Consider the following 826-nt stretch of genomic DNA (forward strand, 5'->3'; position numbering starts at 1 on the left):
TTTGTTCGTCGCTAACTTGCGATCTTAAATTTTCATATATAACGCTGGTCATCACACGAAACACTGTAGGGTGATGATTATTATTTTAGTTGCTTTGATTTTGTAAAGGTGTTAAGGAGTTTTATAGTTATCAGACATATACTTATGTAACTTTCCTTTGGATGTTCTGGGAGGAAGGCCCCTTCGCTGATTACTTGTAATTACTGCGTAGCCGCAACAGGATACTTAACATTTGCCTCGATATTCTGAGAAGGTATATTAGCTTCAAAAATTAGAATATGGCCTGGTCATAGGTTTTAACTGATCTTTTGACTTATGAATGTATGATAAACGATTACTTAACTCATCAGTCGTTTTATTTTCCTTCTTGATTTCTAATCTTCTGAAGCAAGGTAGTTTTCGCTGATTGTCTTTTTTGTTATATACCTAACCACTTACTATCTTAATGTTTCCTCCCTTAACTATTTAAAATTATTAGTAGTATATAGTGATTGGATCCAACATTGTTACTGATAACCTTTTACAGAAATCAGTATATAGTGATTGGTCCAACATTGTTACTGTTAACCTTTTACAAAAATCAGTTTTCATTAAATCTAATTATCCTTCATATCAACAAAAGTGGTGAACAGCGTGCACGTAGGTTTTGTAGCACAAGAAACCTATCAACAAATGTGTTACTAATAGAACTGGTGTCCTGTCTACATTTCATATTGCTTTCGAAGGTTTATATAAAACACTTAGCGTCATCAATTGTGGCTGAATGATGTACTGCACAAAAATTATTCTTGATATTTCTTGATATCATTAACCAGACAAGACAATC

Source organism: Penaeus monodon, chromosome 19, assembly GCF_015228065.2.
Source record: "Penaeus monodon isolate SGIC_2016 chromosome 19, NSTDA_Pmon_1, whole genome shotgun sequence".
Lineage (NCBI taxonomy): Eukaryota > Metazoa > Arthropoda > Malacostraca > Decapoda > Penaeidae > Penaeus > Penaeus monodon.